The sequence below is a fragment of the Heteronotia binoei genome, chromosome 17 (assembly GCF_032191835.1).
Source record: "Heteronotia binoei isolate CCM8104 ecotype False Entrance Well chromosome 17, APGP_CSIRO_Hbin_v1, whole genome shotgun sequence".
Classification (NCBI taxonomy): Eukaryota; Metazoa; Chordata; class Lepidosauria; order Squamata; family Gekkonidae; genus Heteronotia; species Heteronotia binoei.
The window spans coordinates 56,113,430-56,133,753 of NC_083239.1; the positions used below are offsets into that span (position 1 = coordinate 56,113,430).

The 20,324-nt window shown below is 46.0% G+C and overlaps 1 protein-coding gene across 1 annotated transcript in view; it reads left to right on the forward strand.

Annotated features, from left to right (window-relative positions):
* LOC132586353 (cytochrome P450 2G1-like) overlaps positions 1-20,324 on the forward strand; it is a 520,878-nt gene that overhangs the window by 128,270 nt on the left and 372,284 nt on the right. The gene's annotated exons all lie outside the window — the stretch shown is intronic.

Here is a 20,324-nt window from a genome sequence, read left to right on the forward strand (position 1 = left end):
GGGCCCAAACTCTTATGATGATGAAGATATTGGATTTATATCCCGCCCTCCACTCCGAAGAGTCTCAGAGCGGCTCACAATCTCCTTTCCCTTCCCTCCCCCACAACAGACACCCTGGGAGGTAGATGAAGATATTGGATTTATATCCCGCCCTCCACTCCGAAGAGTCTCAGAGCAGCTCACAATCTCCTTTCCCTTCCTCCCCCACAACAGACACCCTGTGAGGTAGATGAAGATATTGGATTTATATCCCGCCCTCCACTCCGAAGAGTCTCAGAGCGGCTCACAATCTCCTTTCCCTTCCTCCCCCACAACAGACACCCTGTGAGGTAGATGAAGATATTGGATTTATATCCCGCCCTCCACTCCGAAGAGTCTCAGAGCGGCTCACAATCTCCTTTCCCTTCCTCCCCCACAACAGACACCCTGTGGGGTAGATGAAGATATTGGATTTATATCCCGCCCTCCACTGCAAAGAGTCTCAGAGCAGCTCACAATCTCCTTTCCCTTCCTCCCCCACAACAGACACCCTGTGAGGTAGATGAAGATATTGGATTTATATCCCGCCCTCCACTCCGAAGAGTCTCAGAGCGGCTCACAATCTCCTTTCCCTTCCTCCCCCACAACAGACACCCTGTGAGGTAGATGAAGATATTGGATTTATATCCCGCCCTCCACTCCGAAGAGTCTCAGAGCGGCTCACAATCTCCTTTCCCTTCCTCCCCCACAACAGACACCCTGTGGGGTAGATGAAGATATTGGATTTATATCCCGCCCTCCACTGCAAAGAGTCTCAGAGCAGCTCACAATCTCCTTTCCCTTCCTCCCCCACAACAGACACCCTGTGAGGTAGATGAAGATATTGGATTTATATCCCGCCCTCCACTCCGAAGAGTCTCAGAGCGGCTCACAATCTCCTTTCCCTTCCTCCCCCACAACAGACACCCTGTGGGGTAGATGAAGATATTGGATTTATATCCCGCCCTCCACTCCAAAGAGTCTCAGAGCAGCTCACAATCTCCTTTCCCTTCCTCCCCCACAACAGACACCCTGTGAGGTAGATGAAGATATTGGATTTATATCCCGCCCTCCACTCCGAAGAGTCTCAGAGCGGCTCACAATCTCCTTTCCCTTCCTCCCCCACAACAGACACCCTGTGGGGTAGATGAAGATATTGGATTTATATCCCGCCCTCCACTCCGAAGAGTCTCAGAGCGGCTCACAATCTCCTTTCCCTTCCTCCCCCACAACAGACACCCTGTGAGGTAGATGGAGATATTGGATTTATATCCCACCCTCCACTCCAAAGAGTCTCAGAGCGGCTCACAATCTCCTTTCCCTTCCTCCCCCACAACAGACACCCTGTGAGGTAGATGGAGATATTGGATTTATATCCCGCCCTCCACTCCGAAGAGTCTCAGAGCGCCTCACAATCTCCTTTCCCTTCCTCCCCCACAACAGACACCCTGTGAGGTAGATGAAGATATTGGATTTATATCCCGCCCTCCACTCCGAAGAGTCTCAGAGCGGCTCACAATCTCCTTTCCCTTCCTCCCCCACAACAGACACCCTGTGAGGTAGATGGAGATATTGGATTTATATTCCGCCCTCCACTCCGAAGAGTCTCAGAGCGGCTCACAATCTCCTTTCCCTTCCTCCCCCACAACAGACACCCTGTGGGGTAGATGAAGATATTGGATTTATATCCCGCCCTCCACTCCGAAGAGTCTCAGAGCGGCTCACAATCTCCTTTCCCTTCCTCCCCCACAACAGACACCCTGTGAGGTAGATGGAGATATTGGATTTATATCCCACCCTCCACTCCAAAGAGTCTCAGAGCGGCTCACAATCTCCTTTCCCTTCCTCCCCCACAACAGACACCCTGTGAGGTAGATGGAGATATTGGATTTATATCCCGCCCTCCACTCCGAAGAGTCTCAGAGCGCCTCACAATCTCCTTTCCCTTCCTCCCCCACAACAGACACCCTGTGAGGTAGATGGAGATATTGGATTTATATCCCACCCTCCACTCCGAAGAGTCTCAGAGCGGCTCACAATCTCCTTTCCCTTCCCCCCCCACAACAGACACCCTGTGATAGCACCTGGTTTTCTTGGCCACTGTGTGACACAGAGTGTTGGACTGGGTGGGCCATTGACCTGATCCAACATGGCTTCTCTTATGTTCCTAGGTTGTGACTTTAGTAACCTACATCGGCTCATTGGTATGACAAATTCATTCTTCCTGAATGTAAAGAGGCTCAAAGGCAATTTAAATCTCATGTATGAAAACTCTGATGCCAGATTAATCCAGCAAGGTCTACCAGGACGGGTGAATTCTCAGAATCACTAACACTAAATTAATTAGAATCTGCATTCCACCACTTCAGTGCTGTTGGAAGGAAGCTAGGGGAGGAAATCCCTCTTTTTTTATTAACAGGCTATTTAGGCAGAAGGCAAATTGCGGGAGTGCAGTGGAGAAAGAGGAGTCTCAAGTAGATCTTTACTTGAGAAAACAATATGTGTTTCCCTCATCGTTTGAAATGTTTTATGCCATTACAGATGCCGTGCAGATAGAAAGGTTTTAGAAAACTGGCTCTCTATTTCAGCTTAACGTTGTAAAGCAAAAACCAGAATTAAAAAAAACACTTTCTCACCAAGAGAATATCGGTCTGATCTTTAATCTGTCCCTTGAGTTTAGGGCCTGCAAGGCATCATGATGGTACTTTACAGATGCTGCTCAGCCGAATTCTGCTCTCCTTCCCCTCACATCGCTTTTTCATTTAAGAGCCACCTGGTGGTGAGCAAGCGTGAACTCGGGGAGGTAAAGTTCTGCAGCTATTGCACAACGGGCTTGATGCACTGGCAAATAGCAGCTGCACACTTGCTCCGGCCCCCAAAGCCTGTGCGAAAGTCTCCTGTGGGCCAGACCAGCGAGCAGTTTGTCACAGCCCACAAGAACGTCTCCATACTCCAGTCTCACCATCAGGGAGCAGCGGAGAAGCGAAGCTACAGTTCTTGTCTATGGCAGTTGTTTTGACGTGTTTCATCCACAGGGTGGTACTATTGCTCTCAGAGTAATCACTACAAGCCTCTGTAGCTCACGTGGTAATCAGAGGGTTGTGTGTTCAATCCCCACTTCCCACTGACTTCAGAGGGCTGAAGTTGGTTCCTTATTCGCAGTTCAGTGCCAACAACCAGCGTGGCATTTCCCTGTTCAGTTGTGGTCTGAGTTAGATGCACAAGGCTGGCTTGGATGAGGGATATCTGCACTCGACAAATGGATAAGAAATGCAGTCAGCGGGTTAATGGGGAAACCGATAATGAGGGCTCCATTCCAGTGAGTGCAATTTCTGTTCTGGACTCTCCTCTCCTGCCCAGAGTTCCGAGTGATAAGAGGCTGCATGGCAGAGTTTTTTTTGAGCAGGAACGCACAGGAATGTTTAGCCTGGAGAGGAGGCAGCTGAGAGGTGATCTGGTCCCCGTCTTCAAATCCTTGAAGGGCTGTCCTAGAGAGGATGGGGTGGAATTGTTTTCTGCGGCCCCAGAAGGTCAGACCAGAACCAATGGGCTGAAATTAAATCAAAAGCGTTTCCGGCTCAACATGAGGAAGAACTTCCTGACCGTTAGAGAAATTCCTCAGTGGAACAGGCTTCCTCGGGAGGTGGTGGGCTCTCCTTCCTTGGAGGTTTTTCAACAGAGGCTGGATGGCCATCTGACAGCAATGAAGATCCTGTGAATTTAGGGGGAGGGGTTTGTGAGTTCCCTGCATTGTGCAGGGGGTTGGACTAGATGACCCTGGGGGTCCCTTCCAACTCTAGGATTCTATGAGTGCAGTTCTGGCTGGCTTGGTGTCAGGAGGTGTGGCCTAGTATGCAAGAAAAATCTGTGTGAAACAATGGTGACATCAAGGGGTGTGGCCCAATATGCAAATGAGTTCCTGCCGGGCTTTCTCTACCCCAAAGAATGCCCTGCTGAAGGGCATTGGTGTCCCTCTCTTTCAGACGCTGAGATTCAGCATGCCTTTCGGGTTCTTTGTCTCCATAAGCCTCAGTGGTCTTGCTTCTGGACTCCTGGGAATTCTGTTGCTGTTGGGGGTTTTTGAGGGGGGAGTCTGCCAAGAGCTTCGATTGGTGGTGCTCTGAATCAGAGCCGGATTAACAATTTGGCCAAATAGGCCTATGAGCCCCCACGCCTTTAGGGGCCCCGGGCTGTCTCCCACCCCACCCCCAGTTCCCCCCTGCTTGCAGCCCTCCCACCTGCACATGCAGCCAGCAACTGAGCTGCTCTTTGGCCAGCTTGCCTGGTGTGGCTGCTGCTGGCGTTGTCGCCAAGTTTGCCTCTCTCTGCCTCTCCTTCGCAGCTTAGTCAAAGGGGCTTTTTAAGAAGCTGCCTGCAGCGGGGGCCATGGGCAGTGGGGCTGGCGCTCAGACTCTGAGATAATTTGCGAGGGATTTGGACTGCCTAAGGGCCTCCGCAGGGTTTAATTGGGCACTGCTCTGAATAATGTGTGAATTTGACATGCTGTGTCAGCAGGAATGTCTTATGAGCAGAGGGAATGTTTTATGAAATGGTATAGGAAGAGACACAGGCAGGCTCTGGGAGCTGGACGCAAGTCCACCTTAGAGATGACCAACATTTTGGTGGTATAAGCTTCGGAGAGCCAAATTCCCTAGGTCAGATACCAAAGCTCCCTTCTTCCTGAAATGACAGGCATTCTCGGTCATCCTCAAACAACAGGCCATAGTCGCATTCCTTTAATAGTATCAGAACAAAGCAGTAGGCAAGTGTCACCTCTAAGACCAACAATGTTTTAAGCTTTCATATGCTCTAAAGCAGACTTCATCAGACAAAACTGGAATGGCAAGCCATCTTTAAATATAGAGAAAGTGGGCAGTGAGTTGGTATGTAGAGTCATGGGAATGTTTTTAGCAGATTAAAAGAATCACAAATTGGGGTCTGTGTTTGTTTGTTTGGTATTGTTAGCTGGGCTGTAATAGCAATGGTGGGTGATAAAAAGCAGACATGTCCTAGGTGTGAAGTGCCATAAATCTGGGTGTCATTCTGGCTTCTTAGTTGTGGATTTAAATGGAGGGCATTGGTATCTCAAGAGGTTATAACATCATTATAGTTTGCCATTAGGAAAAAAAGAATACATTATAATATAGTGGAAGATGGGTTAGTATATGTAATAAGATAAACAGCCAATATCTCTATTTGATGATGATGATATTGAATTTATATCCCGCCCTCCACTCCGAAGAGTCTCAGAGCAGCTCACAATCTCCTTTACCTTCCTCCCCCACAACAGACACCATAAACCTGGGTGTCATTCTGGCTTCTTAGTTGTGGATTTAAATGGAGGGCATTGGTATCTCAAGAGGTTATAACATCATTATAGTTTGCCATTAGGAAAAAAAGAATACATTATAATATAGTGGAAGATGGGTTAGTATATGTAATAAGATAAACAGCCAATATCTCTATTTGATGATGATGATGATATTGGATTTATATCCCGCCCTCCACTCCAAAGAGTCTCAGAGCAGCTCACAATCTCCTTTACCTTCCTCCCCCACAACAGACACCCTGTGAGGCGGGTGGGGATGGAGAGGGCTCTTACATCAGCTGCCCTTTCAAGGACAACCTCTGCCAGAGCTCTGGCTGACCCAAAGCCATTCCAGCAGGTGCAAGTGGAGGAGTGGGGAATCAAACCCGGTTCTCCCAGATAGAAGTCTGCACACTTAACCACCACACCAAACTGACTCTCCTTGAGTAGGTCAATACAAAAACCCAAAATATTCTGATACACTGTTCTAAAAGAGAAATACATTCTAGTTTGCCATTAGAAAAAAAGGGTACATTAAAATATAGTGGGAGATGGGCTAGTATATGTAAGTCTGCTGAAAAATCCTTCCCCAGGTATGCAGGCGGGGGGAGACTTGAGGGAGAGGGAACTGCAAGGAAAAATGCTTCAAATAAAGAAACAGACCACTTTGCCAATTACAGAAACATTCTTCCCTCTTGGACTGCCTAGATTTATGTCTCAGTAACCCCCTGGCTAGGCTTCTACTACATGTGTTATCATGTGCGGCTGTCTTGGAAACTGCAGCTGTGGAGAAAACGATGGTTCCTGGCTGTGGTACCAGGCAACGTTTGCATATTAACCCAACTTTTCAACGGCTGCCCTGTTTGCTGATGTGTTTCTTAGCTCAATTCAAGACAGCCTGGGAGCAATACTGTGGAGTCCTGTGAGCAGAAATTCTACTTCATGAACTACTGGCATTAAACGTGACCTACTGCAGAAATTAGCTTGCTCTGGGGCCATTTTCTCCTGAGCTAAGACAAAAATGTGTGAGCTGGGGGGTGAAAAAACTGAGCTAGCTCACACAAATTCAGCTTGGAACACTGCCTGATGGCACCTAAAAGACACACCCTCCCTGTAAACATCTGGCTGACATCCTCGATTGGTCTATTGCCTTCTTTTAAAGCTACCGTTTTTAGAGGATAATTGGCTTTCATAAGACCATAGCCACTTTCCAAAGGTTGCACCCATAATCTGAAAGGTGCCAAATGGAGGTGTGGCAGCCATAAAGTCCAAGGCATGGTCATATTGACCGAATTCATTGCCAATCACTGTCAACACATCATTCCAACCCTGCCCAGATGACTGCTTTCCAAAGCAAACTAGAAAATGTGGATTGCATGATACTAGTGTTTCTGCATCCAAATCCCACCCCAAAGCCAGCCCTCATCAGTGGTAGCCCTGCCAAGAGGGGTGGACCCTGGACCCTCCTCCTAAGCAGCCCATATCTTTTTAATGTTTATGCCAACACAGCAGAACAGTTTCTGGCACACTACAGACTTTCACAGCCACCTTAAGCCCACAGAGCAAAGAACAAGCTAATGGTCAAGGTCGTCCCCTGTGCAAGCACCAGTCGTTTCCCACTCTGGGGTGACGTTGCTTTCACAACGTTTTCACGGCAGACTTTTGTTATGGGGTGGTTTGCCCTTGCCTTCCCCAGTCATCTACACTTTCCCCCCAGCAAGCTGGGGACTCATTTTACTGACCTTGGAAGGATGGAAGGCTGAGTCAACCTCGAGCCGGCTACCTGAAAACCCAGCTTCTGCCGGGGATCGAACTCAGGTTGTGAGCAGAGCTTGGACTGCAGTACTGCAGCTTTACCACTCTGAGCCACAGGGCTCTTTGAAAGGTCAAGGTAGTCCCCTGTGCAAGCACCAGTCGTTTCCGACTCTGGGGTGACGTTGCTTTCACAATGTTTTCGTGGCAGACTTTTTTTTACGGGGTGGTTTGCCATTGCCTTCCCCAGTCATCTACACTTCCCCCCCAGCAAGCTGGGGACTCCTTTTACCGACCTCGGAAGGATGGAAGGCTGAGTCAACCTGGAGCCGGCTACCTGAACCCAGCTTCCGCCGGGGATCGAACTCAGGTCGTGAGCAGAGCTTAGGACTGCAGTACTGCAGCTTTAACACTCTGTGCCACGGGGCTCTTATTGAGGAAGAAGAGTGTCTATAAACAATTCATTTTATGTAGATTCAGTTAAGAGACACAGTGGTGATAAGATGTTGTTGGCATTTCAACACAGTTTATTTTGCTTGCTTTCTAGCTGCTTACAATAGATTCTTATTTATTTATTTATTTGATTTATATCCCGCCCTACCCCACCGAAGCGGGCTCAGGGCGGCTTACAACACAGAGGTTCTAACAATAAAATTCGAATTTTAAATACAATAACAATTTACATAACTAAGACATTAAAAACATTAAAAAAAGCTTTGTGTGAAAGTTATCTATAATTTTCCTCTCCAGGCAAAACCCCTGATAGTTTCCCCCTTCTCATCAGAGGCCATTCCCCTCCAATTTATTCTCCTCCCCGGCCCCTGCCCAGAGGTTCCACAGCCTCTCATTGGCTGAGGCCACTTGGTATCTGCCTACTATCCTGGTAGTTGGATGGAACTACAGGTTGTCCATCACGAGGACTGAAAACCCCGAGTAGGCCCTGCAAGTATGACCAGGAATGAACCATAGACTTGGGACAGGAACAAAATGTAGTCTTAGGTCCAACGTTCCCTCTAAGCTGCAGAGTCTTGCGAGCAAAGATTCTATTTTGTGAGCTCCTGGCATAAAAGTGGTGAGCTCCTGCATACATTAGCGTGCTCTGGGGCCATTTTTCCTAAGCTGAGACAAAAATGAGCGAGCTGGAGGCTAAAAATCTGTGAGCTAGCTCACACTAACTCAGCTTAAAGGGAACACTGCTTAGGTCCTCCTTCTGCACTGTGCACACACACACAAACACACACACAGTAGGGCTGCCAAGCCCCTGGTTCGGCGATGTTGTGCACTGGTCGCTCTAGGCGTTTCAGGGAAAACTCTATGACTTTCCCAGACGCTCTAGCAATTTGGGAGGGAAACTCTATGGTACAATAGAGAGAGAGAGCACAGTGCTGCCAGTAAATAACACTACATATACTTTGAGAACCAGTTTGGTGTAGTGGTTGGGTGCTCGGACTCTTACCTGGGAGAACCGGGTTTGATTCCCCACTTCTTCACATGCAACTGCTGAAGTGACCTTGGGTCAGTCATAACTCTCTCAGGGGCTGTTCTGGAAAGAACAGTTTCTCTCAAAGCTCTCTCAGCCCCACCTACATCACAGGGTATCTGTTGTGGGAAGGGGAAGGAGATTTGTAAGCCACTCTGAGACTCCTTCAGGTAGTGAACAGTGGGATATAAATCCAATTTCCGCCTCTTCTTTTTCTTCTATGCAATATCAACACAATCAGTGTAGCATAGGGTTACCAGATGCCCTCTTTTTGGAGGATGTCTTCTTTTGTGTGTGTCCCTCCTCTTTTGAGTTCTTTCTTTTTAAAAACCTGATGAAGATATCCACTTTCTGGTTTGGAAGGTTAGGAATATTCCCAGTTAGTAGCAATTATCACAGCTTAAATAGCAGGGTTATTTAAAATGAGATTTGTCATGGATGGTGATCACTTGTTTGAAGTAGTCGGTTGGGAAAGATATCCTTTTTAATGTTTTTTTCAAAATAAGAACATAAGAGAAGCCATGTTGGATCAGGCCAATGGCCCATCCAGTCCAACACTTTGTGTCACACAGTGGCAAAAATTTTATACATACGCACACACTGTGGCTAATAGCCACTGATGGACCTCTGCTCCATATTTCTCTACTTTCTCCATCCCATGCATTATCTTGTAAACCTCTATCATGTCACCCCGCAGTCGATGTTTCTCCAAGCTAAAGAGTCCCAAGCGTTTCAACCTTTCTTCATAGGGAAAGTGTTCCAGCCCTATAATCATTCTAGTTGCCCTTTTCTGGACTTTCTCCAATGTTATAATATCCTTTTTGAGGTGCGGTGACCAGAACTGCACACAGTACTCCAAATGAGACCGCACCATCGATTTATACAGGGGCATTATGATACTGGCTGATTTGTTTTCAATTCCCTTCCTAATAATTCCCAGCATGGCGTTGGCCTTTTTTATTGCAAACGCACACTGTCTTGACATTTTCAGTGAGTTATCTACCACGACCCCAAGATCTCTCTTTTGGTCAGTCTCTGCCAGTTCACACCCCATCAACTTGTATTTGTAGCTGGGATTCTTGGCCCCAATGTGCATTACTTTGCACTTGGCCACATTGAACCACATCTGCCACGTTGACGCCCACTCACCCAGCCTCAACAGATCCCTTTGGAGTTCCTCACAATCCTCTCTGATTCTCACCACCCTGAACAATTTAGTGTCATCCGCAAACTTGGCCACTTCACTGCTCACTCCCAACTCTAAATCATTTATGAACAAGTTAAAGAGCATGGGACCCAGTACGGAGCCCTGCGGCACCCCGCTGCTTACCATCCTCCACTGCAAAGACTGCCCATTTATACTCACTCTCTGCTTCCCATTACTCAGCCAGTTTTTGTGTTTTAACAATTTATTGATAACATATGGTTACAAATCTTAATTATAAATTTTCAGTACTAACCCATATGGTATTTCAATCCCCCCTCCCTCCAATGTTGACTTCCCCGAAGTTATAGATTCAAGTTCAATACTAAAGTTACTACTAACTGATCAAAGTTCAATTTATATATTTTTTTCTCTTATTAATGCTAAAAACTTGTCCAATGTCTTTTTACATTCCACTCTTTCTCCATATATCCTTTAAATTTCTTCCACTCCTTTTTGAATATCTCTAAATCATAGTCTCTTAGCGTTCTAGTTAGTTTGTCCATTTCACTCCACGATAAAACTTTCATAGTCCAATCCCATTTCTCTGGTATTTTTTCTTGCTTCCAAAGCTGCGCATACAATGTCCTAGCAGCTGATAGCAAGTACCAAATTAGAGTCCTGTCTTCCTTTGGAAACTTTTCTAATTGTAATCCAAGCAAGAACGGCCAGTTTTTGATCCATAAGAGGACCTGTCCTTTTACTCCATGACTCTCAAGCTTTCTAAGGAGTCTTTGATGAGGAACTTTATCAAAAGCTTTCTGGAAGTCAATGTAAACAACATCTATCGGGTCTCCTTTGTCCACATGTTTGTTCACCCCCTCAAAGAAATGTAACAGGTTAGTGAGGCAAGATCTTCCCTTGCAGAACCCATGCTGAGTCTTCCTCAATAACCCGTGTTCATCAATGTGCCTACTCATTCTGTCCTTGATAATGGTTTCTACCAACTTTCCCGGTATTGAAGTCAGACTGACTGGCCTGTAATTTCCCGGATCTCCTCTGGAACCCTTTTTAAAGATGGGGGTGACATTTGCTACCTTCCAGTCCTCAGGAATGGAGGCAGATTTCAATGAAAGATTACAGATTTTTGTTAGAAGATCCACAAGTTCAATTTTGAGTTCTTTCAGAACTCTCGGATGTATGCCATCCGGACCCGGTAACTTATTAGTTTTTAATTTGTCTATCAGTTGTAGGACCTCCTCTTTTGTCACCTCAATCTGACTCAGGTCTTTCAACACCCCTTCCAAAATTAGTGGTTCTGGGGCGGGCAAAAAGTTCTCGTCTTCCACAGTGAAGACGGAGGCAAAAAATTCATTTAGCTTCTCAGCCATTTCCCTATCCTCCTTCAGTAATCCTTTTACCCCATGGACATCCAAGGGCCCCACTGCCTCCCTGGCTGGTTTCCTACTTCTAATATATTTGAAGAAATTTTTATTGTTGATCTTTATGTTTTTTGCAATATGCTCCTCATAGTCCCTTTTTGCCTGCCTGATCACAGTCTGCATCTGATTTGCCACAGCCTGTGTTCCCTTTTACTAATCTCACTTGGACTGGTTTTCCACCTCTTAAAGGAGTCCTTGGTCGTTTTCGCACTCACCTCCAGCCGGCGCGACCCCCCTCTTCACCGCGCAGGATCTGCGCGGATTTCGCACTAAATGCCGCAGAGCAGCCTTTTGCGCCGGAAACTCCCGTCGCAAAAGCCGCTCAAACGTAAATTGCCAAAAAGCAGTTTGGCGTTTGAGCGGCTTTTGCGCCGGGAGTTTCCGGCGCAAAAGGCTGCTCCGCGGCATTTAGTGCGAAATCCGCGCAGATCCTGCGCGGTGAAGAGGGGGGTCGCGCCGGCTGGAGGTGAGTGCGAAAACGACCCTTCTTACCTTTTACAGCTTCCATTACTTTGTTTGTTAACCATGCAGGCCTTTTCTTATGCCTGTTTGTGCCTTTCCTAACTTGTGGTATGTATTTTATCTGAGCTTCTAGGATTATAGTTTTAAATAGTGTCCAAGCTTCCCCAAGGGTTTTGACCTTTACTTTTCCTTTCAGTTTCCTCCTCACATGCCTCCTCATCTCAGTGTATTTACCCCTTTTAAAGTTAAACACGGTTGTGGTGGTCTTTTTGGGCAACTCCCTGTTTATACAAACGGTGAAATCAATAACATTATGGTCACTGCTCCCAAGTGGCGCAATCACTTTTACATCTCTCACCAAGTCTTGGGCATTACTTAGGACTAAATCCAGGATCGCCGCACCCGTGGTAGGTTCTGAGACCATCTGCTCCATAGCACAGTCATTGAGAGCATCAAGAAACTCAGTCTCTTTCTCTCTACCAGAACACATATTGACCCAATCAATCTGCGGGTAGTTAAAATCACCTATTACGACACAGTTTTTACGTTTATGATAACCCTACTGTAGCATACAGTTCAGTGTGCCATATTTAGTAACAGTAAATGAAGAAATAACCACGGATGCTGATTTACTAAATTGGGAAACAGGTCTAAGGTTGGATGGGCAGTGTCGGAGGCGGGAAGGGGAGGGTCTGGTCTCAGGATGCTCAGGGGCTCAATATGCTGCCCAAAGCAGGGTGGAGCTGCCAGGATCCAAGATCCAGTTGGGCAGTGTCTGTAAAGCACCACCAAGACACTGGAATATCTGTGCATTTTCCACATCTGCTCTTGATTCATGTGTGTCTAGGGCATATAATCCATCCCAGTCTCTCAACAAGAACGGATCCCATTTTTTAAATTTTTCTAAATATACGCCAAAAAAGCATGGCAGAAACATTTGGGATTTGGAAAATACAGAATAGAAAGTAAAACGAATGTTGTGCGTTATGGCAAAGTGGATCAAGGTGAGCAGCCGTGTTGGTCTGAAGCAGCGGAACAAAGTGTGGGTGCAGTCAGGCACCTTTAAGGCCAACCAAGTTTTATTCAAGGTATGAGTTTTCACAGAGGTGGAGTTCTAGCAAGAGCTCCTTTGCATATTGCAAATATATAGCTCCATTATACCCTTTGGGCCATTGAAGTAAATGGAAAAACATAGGGTATAATATATGGGGGTGGGGGTTGAGGGAGAGGCACCAAATTTACAGGGCATCTGCAGGAGCCTCTCCCCTACAGAGCCCTCAAGTTTAAAAAAGTTTAGGCTAGGGGGTCCAATTCTATGGGTACTCAAAAAGGTTCCCCCAAATTCCAAAAAGATTGGATCAGGGGTTCCTATTCTGTGTGACCCCAAAGTGGTTGCCTCCATTCCTCATTGTTTCCTGTGATGGGAAAAACTTGCAAGTACAGGCAGCACTCAGATTCCCCTAGGCAGAGCTTTTTTTTGTAGCAGAAATTCCTTTGCATATTAGGCCACACCCCCTGATGTAGCCAATCATCCTGGAGCGTCCAGTAGGCCTTGTGAGCTCTTGGAGGATTGGCTACATCAGGGGTGTGTGGCCTGATATGCAAAGGAGTTCCTGCTACAAAAAAAAAGCCCTGTCCAAGAGAATCCCTGCAGTGAAAAGTCTACTGTGGTGAGGATGCTTGTTTGCAAGATGCAAAGCACTGCTCTGTGCACAGCAGAACAAGTGCCACTTTGGGTTCCATTGCCCTGAGTTTTGTAATGAGTGTAAAGATTGTAATTCAGCAATCACTTGTTCCAGTCTGTTTCCGAAATGATGTTGCAGTAAAACAGGTTGCTCAGCTTTGTGAAATCTTGATTTCAGATTTGTGTTCGTTCATCGTTTAATATACCCAGGCCACAAGGGCACTGATTTCAGCCACTGGGCAGCAGTTTGATAGGGCTGTGCTACTAGGCTGATCTCTGTTAGGTTGGTGCAGGGTTCTGTTGCAGTCAATGCAGTGTTTCTGTGCTACAGTCCTTGCAGAAAGCGCGCGCGCACACACACACACACCAGTTTGTAATTCAGAGAGATTCTCAGATTTGAACTAAGGCATGGCATTGCCACATCACAATCAGCACTTGAAGCTTGAAAAGTTCCACAAACATCTCGGAGAAGATTTAGTTCACTGGAATTGTGCTTGTTGTCGTGTAAATCTTAGCATGTCCTGAAAGGTTTTCATTGTTCCAGCTTTTATCTTCTCTGCAATAATTAATTTGATGTCTGAATTCTCTTAATGAAGTTCCTTATGAGATAGAGTTCATCTTTCTGGAACAAAATGCAGTAACATCTAGCTAATCTTGAAAGATCCTGATTCCCAAAGGAAAAGTCACCCAGTTTGGAAGGGGTTGATAAACAATCTTTGTCAAATATACGCCAATCCTGTAATTCATTCTCTGGAAATCTTTTATCCATGTGGTCACAAGTTTGCCCAATAAAAGAGAGAATGGCATCAATATTTACTGTAGAGTTGTATGATGAAATTAGATCTTCTACAGTTTCAATGAAATGGACTTTGTCTCCCAGGTACTGAAGTCTAATTTTCCTGATTTTGGCTCGGTAAAGTGAAATGCTTCCAGACTGATTAAAGAGCTGTTCTGAAAAATTTCCCAAAGTCCTACGAGCAGCCCAATCCAGACATAAGTTGCGGCCAGCTGTGGTGTAGCTGCTGCGCCACTTCCTGAGGACTGTGGCACGCTGGAGCATGGGGAAGGGAGAGGCGTGGGGAGGGGAGAGACTTGCCCTGAGGGAGATAGCAACTTTCTCTGTGCTGCAGCATTCCTATAGGCATCTGAAGCTGTCGCTTCCTGGAGTTGTGTCTTTGCAAATAAAGTGTTGATGCTTTGGGTCAACTTGTCTCTTCTGAATGGTCCTGAGAACTGGTATCTATTGGGTACTCTGATCTGGGAACCCACAGCCAAAGGAGGATATTACAGTGCAGTGCTATTGCCAATCTGAATAGATGTGGGGCGGGGGGGGGGGGGGATGAAGCTTGCAATGCCCAGCCATTCCATGTTTTCCTTTTTGCCTCACCCCATCTTCATTCCTGGATGCAGCAGCTGGAACATGGAGTAAGGTTGACCTTTGATGTTTCTTAACCTCCTGGTATTTTATATTTTTGGTTTCTGCTGTGATCCTTGTGCTTTTTCTTCTTTTATGTTAAAAATTGTATTGCCAAACCCCACTACCATCCCACCTTTCCATTTTAAGCAAAATATTGCAAGAGTTTCCAGCATGTTTGTATTTTAAGTTGAAAACAATATCTTTAATTGTGTTTGTCTGTGTCCTTTATAAAGTTTATATCTCCACCACCTGGTATCACATGTCTGGCCCAGCCCCATGAAGTCCCATTTATGTCAGTTCTGGCCCTCGTAACAAATGAGTTTGACACTCCTGGTCTAGAGAACCACCTTATTTTGTTCAGTGGCCTAAATGAAAGAGCTCTGTTGCATTGGCAATTTCCTCCAGTTTGGCTTTTCATGCACTCAGTCTACTGAAGAGGGTACAAAACAGGGTTTCAACACCCTTAATGAATGGGATGGTTTTCCATTTATCATCTCTTCCTAAATCTTCTTGATGAACTACACAAAGCCCTATTTGGCCAAGGACCGACCTACCTGAGGGACCGTCTCTCCCCATATGAGCCCCAGAGAGCACTGAGGTCAGTGGGAAAAAACAGACTGAATACCCCTGGGCCAAAAGAAGTTAAACTTCAAAGCACCCACACTCGGGCCTTTTCCGCCGCGGCCCCACAACTCTGGAACCAGCTCCCAGAGGAGGTGTGGGCCCTGCGGAGCTTAGACCAGTTCCGCAGGGCCTGCAAGACCGCCCTCTTCAAACAGGCGTTCACCAATGACTGAGCTAATGTTTACTGCTAGATTAATAATGTCTACCGCCAGTGTTAGTTTTAGGAATGTTTTAATTATTGATTGGTTTTAATGTGAACTTAATGTTTTATTATTGTACTGTTTCACTTTTAAATGTTGTTAGCCGCCCTGAGCCTGCTCCGGTGGGGGAGGGCGGGATACAAATAAAATTTTACATTACATTTACGTTACATTACAATGCTGCTCTAGCAGAATGAGGAACTGATTCATGCAGAACTGCAGCAACAGCATGCCCAAATGATCTTTGTTATAAAACTTCCTTCTTGAATCAACTGTTGTAAGAGCCAAAGCAATGAGCATCCCATCCTTCCTGTCTAGGGACGTCTCCATCTCAGGAGAATGGATCAGGTGGCCACCTCTGGGTTGGGTGAGGTCTGAAGAGGGCAGGCTTTGGGGAGGGACATCTATGGGATATGATGCCATAGAGCCGACCTTCCAAAGCAGCCATTTTGTCCTGGGGAATTGATTTCCATTGCCTGGAGATCGGTTGTGATCCCTGGAGGCTGTTGCTTGCTTGAAATTAAAAATGTACAATTAATTATAAAGAATATAAGAGAAACTGGCCAGCTAAAGAATTAAAAAGGTAAAGGTAGTCCCCTGTGCAAGCACCAGTTGTTTCTGACTCTGGGGTGACGTTGCTTTCACAACAGACTTTTTACGGGGTGGTTTGCCATTGCCTTCCCCAGTCATCTACACTTTCTCCCCAGCAAGCTGGGGACTCATTTCACCGACCTCAGAAGGATGGAAGGCTGAGTCAACCTGGAGCTGGCTACCTGAACCAGTTTCCGCTGGGATTGAACTCAGGTCGTGAGCAGAGGGCTCTGACTGCAGTACTGCAGCTTTACCACTCTGCACCACGGGGGTCTTAAAGGTAAAGGTAGTGCCCTGTGCAAGCACCAGTCGTTTCCCACTCTGGGGTGACGCTGCTTTCACGACGTTTTCATGGCAGACTTTTTATGGAGTGGTTTGCCATTGTCTTCCCCAGTCATCTCCACTTTCCCCCCAGCAAACTGGGGACTCATTTTACTGATCTTGGAAGGATGGAAGGCTGAGTCAACCTGGAGCCAGCTACCTGAAGCAGCTTCCGCTGGGATTGAACTCAGGTCGTGAGCAGAGGGCTCTGACTGCAGTAATGCAGCTTTTTTTTTTTTAGTTTCAATATTTTTATTAAAGTAAGAAGGATCATACGAATATAAGGTGAGTATAGTTTTAGCAAAGAGCAGTATATAGCCGAAACATACCAAACTTATCATTGGTGTACCACAGCTAACGCTGAGATATAATCCAGGTCAGTCTGTAAAATGTAACAATGCAAAAAATAGCATAACAACAACAAAGGGGAAAAGGAAATGGTATGCTCATAACGAACTGGTTATAGTGGATCTTGGAATATCCAAGAGGAAAGGATATATCAAAACGAGACTTACAACAACAAGAGATCTTTGTACATCAAACTTTTGGTAAAAGAGTTGATATAAAATGGATCACTATCGCCGTGGGGCTCTTCCATCTAAAGAATAGCTTGTTCAATATATTGTAGAGGGCTATAGGCCAGCAAACTCCAGAAGGCTTGTGCATCTGGTTAAATGAATAAGTTCGGACTGGTTCAAGCTCCTATATGAAAAATATATACACTTAAGTGTCATTGAGTGAATGAGAGAGATGTTGCAGAAGATCATTAACATTTGGTTGGTACTAGAGGCTGTTAACCCTGGAAGAAACATAGAAAGGATGACTCCTGAGGAAGTCTATTGACGAAATGACCCTACATCTGGGTGCTCATAGACTTTTTTTTTTGTAATATGGGAATGTTAAAATTGGACCTCTGTTACAATATGAAGTATTAAAATATGTGAAGGTTTTTAAATGGTTTTATTAAACTTTGTTAGCCAACATATCGCAGTAGTTGTTTAACTTTCTTTACCACCTGGAGGCTGGCAACCCGCAATAACAGAGGGTTTTTTTAATTAGGCAAGGCCACGCTCAAAATTGGCCCTGTTGCCTTAAAATATGGGTTCAGTCTTATCCACTGGCCTGTGGCAATATGAAACAGCTCACTGGGGTCCCTCAGCCTTGTGACATCCCCAGTGAAGTTTAACCCCCAACACACCCATGAGCATGTCCAAACTCCAGATGGTTCCAGTTGGTTTCACTAGTGTGATTTCACCAATGCGACTGACCATTTCCCAGGATCTGGTTCCCCATTTCTGAGCCCCATTCTTGAAACTGCAACGTGCCCCCTTTGCACCATCTCACGGTAGCCTAACCCAAGACACGGGGCTGGCAATTGCTTATGGCACTGGCCTTCTGGGGGGCGCCAAATTGGCTGCCCCCCCATGTGACTTGGTGACATTATCAGTGATGGGGAGGGCACCAGAAGTTAGCTTTGCTGAGGGTGCCAAAAATAAAAGGCATTTGTTACTTATGGGACACAGAACAGTGGAGAAATCCAGTGTGATAAAGACCAGGTTATAAAATATGGACTGGACCTTACAAGGTATTATTTATTTATTTATTTATTTATTTATTTGGGATTTATATCCCGCCCTTCCCACGAATGGCTCAGGGTATTAGCTGCCTGTGTTCCTTTGAAAGGGGTGCTTTAGAACTGACATAGTTGCAGTGCTGAGAATCTACATTCTCCATAAACAGCCTGAGGGATGTTGAGAGTCCTTTCAAAGCCTCTCTCTTTCCAAACTGACCAAGGTTATTCGGAAGAATGAAGCCGAGCAGCTCTGTGTTTACAAATAATCTACTTTAGTGTAGGTCAGCGACCGAGTTGAAAAACAGGTGCAGAAACTGGGACAGTTACTTTTCAGGATTGTCCCTCAAATAGTTAGTATGTTAAAAGACAGAAAGTGAATCTCTGGAAGAAGGACCAAGAGCAGAACGAATGCCTTCAATGAGTTTGTGTAACTAGGACACCATTCAAAAATCCTTGTTGAGAGACTGAGCAGAAGATTCTGGCAAACCTAATTCCAGATGGCTCATACACTGCAGAAGCTGGGAGAAAGCACAAGGAATGTTCAGCTGCATTCAAGACTGTCGCTCTTTAGTTCCACGGGTCCCTGGCAGACAATGAGGGAGTAGGGTTGCCAGATCGGGAAATTCCTGGAGATTTGGGGATGGAGCCAGGGGTGGCCAAACTGTGGTTCAGGAGCCACATGTGGCTCTTTCACACATATCGTGTGGCTCTTGAAGACCCCACCACTCACTGACCAGCTTGGAGAAGGCATTTGTCTCTCTAAATGCATTCTCCAAATCAGCAGCTTGGAGAATGCATGTAAAGTTAAAGTTGCTTTCTTTCCGCCTGCTCTCCCTCCCTATCTATTTCCTTCCTTCCTTCCTTCCTGAATGGCAGCTCTCAAACATCTGATGTTTATTCTATGTTCAGCCACCCCTGTATAAGCTTTCAAGAGTCAACATTCCCTTCATTAGATATGGGAATGCTGACTCTTGAAATTTCATACCCTGAGAATCTTACACCTGGATTCACATCTGCCTGTGTAATGGCTAACATGCCTCCCCACGGACACTCTCTTTGAGGACAGTTCAGTAGCCTTCTTCCGCCAGTGTTTCTAAGCCGAACTAGGGTGAGCTATCTCACAGTTTTTTAGCCTCCAGCTCACATATTTTTGTCTTAGCTCAGGAAAAATGGCTCCAGAGCAAGCTAATGTATGCAGGAGCTCACAACTTGAATGCCAGTCGCTCACAAAGCAGAATTTTTGCTCACAAGACTCCACAGCTTAGAGGGAGCATTGGTGGCCATCAATGCACGGATGGAAACTCCTGTGCTTTCATAAAAGCCTGCAAACATAGTGCAGTTAGCCTGCCACGGTGTCGGAGGTCAGAGGTCAGAGGTGAGACATCTACAGGTCATGGTCTCACTCCCCACCTTCATGCCTATCTGGGAGGATCTGTGAACAGGCCGGCTGTGTTGACTTGGGGGGCGGGGTGGAAATTCCCTGAGCAGAAGCTGAAATTTCTTTATCAGGGTCTGTTGATGCAGAGATTATTCTAAACAGCCAGGGCTGGACATGAGCAATCCGGTTCACTCTGCTGGGCACTGAAACACGAGGGAACCATCTTGCCTGTGCTCGATGTGCAGTTTGTGCACACCCATCAGAGTGAGGAGAACAGGGCTTGAGACTGGATTGCTGGTGCCTCTTCATTTAGAAATGAGCAGGGCTTTTTTCCCCTTGGGGAATGCAGTAGAATGGAGTTCCGGAACCTCTTTCTGGAAACAAATTCTCAACAAAATGTTTAAACGTTCATGAGGGTTGCCTGTGCACTGTTCCTTCATTTCCCTCTTGAGAGTTATAGTGCTTCTTTTTCCAGAAAAAATAAAAGCCCAGGAAAAGAGACACTTAAGACAATGGTGCAAACGGACTGTGCCTGTCTGGCGAATAAAATGAAGAGACTATTGTTTTTTTTTTGCTGGCATAAAAATTGCTGAGTCTTTGTGCTTGAGTCCTGGCCAAATACCGACTTTTAAAAGGGGCCAGATGGCAGATGAGTGCCAGTAATTGAAAAAAAAAAATCATAACCAGCATCTGGTGAGGAGATGACTGAGAGGTGATCGGATCACCATCTTTGAGTACTTGAAGGGCTGTCCTATAAAGGATGGTGCAGAATCATTTTTCTGGCAGTCAGAGCAGTTCCTCAGTGGAACAGGCTTCCTCGGGAGGTGATGGGCTCTCCTTCCTTCAGAGTTTTTAAGCAGAGGCTAGATGGCCATCAGACAGCAATGCTGATTCTGTGAATTAGGCAGACCATGAGAAGGAGGGCAGGAA